The sequence below is a fragment of the Erythranthe guttata genome, chromosome 4 (assembly GCF_056151865.1).
Source record: "Erythranthe guttata isolate IM_541 chromosome 4, IM_541, whole genome shotgun sequence".
Classification (NCBI taxonomy): Eukaryota; Viridiplantae; Streptophyta; class Magnoliopsida; order Lamiales; family Phrymaceae; genus Erythranthe; species Erythranthe guttata.
In genome coordinates this window covers 9,525,572-9,526,165 of record NC_142536.1, presented here as the reverse complement: position 1 = coordinate 9,526,165, position 594 = coordinate 9,525,572, and the positions used below count along the sequence as shown (strand labels likewise).

Here is a 594-nt window from a genome sequence, read left to right as displayed (position 1 = left end):
GGCACCGTACAATTTTAACGTTAATATTTAAGTTAACTAATGTTGAAGTTAACTAATGTAGAGTGAGCTAATTAATCGGAGATCCGCCGAAAAAAAATGTCTACCAATGTTTACTAATATTGAGTCAGTGGTTCAGAACTCCGATGAACCACCACCGGAAAAAATTAAAAGAACAAAAAACAAAAAAAATAAAAAATTGGATTGTTTAAAGTTAACTAATGTTCATAAAAATTTGATATCCAGTTTTAATTTTTAAAAACAATTCCCAAATAAAATATATATTTTTAATTTTGCAATTCTTGGAGGTGCGGGGAATCGAACCCCGTGCCTCTCGCATGCGAAGCGAGCGCTCTACCATATGAGCTACACCCCCATTATGGAATAGAATATAGTAGGACCTTTAAAGATTATTAATTAATTGGTAAAATAAAAATCTAGAAAATAGTATTTAATTAAATACTATTTATTCAATAAATTGGATTGGTTAATACAAATTGATTTTGTGTTAAGATAAATTGATGAAACAATAGCTGCTTCAGTGGCTGCAATATTTTTGAACTTTTTATCAATTTTGATTCATTTCAGTCTGAACAA

At 29.3% G+C, this 594-nt stretch overlaps 1 non-coding gene across 1 annotated transcript; it reads right to left on the bottom strand.

The window, feature by feature from the left end:
• Positions 1–300: 300 nt before the first annotated feature.
• On the bottom strand, positions 301–373 carry TRNAA-CGC (transfer RNA alanine (anticodon CGC)). Its single transcript has one exon. It is a non-coding gene; the product is annotated as a tRNA-Ala (tRNA).
• Positions 374–594: the final 221 nt, after the last annotated feature.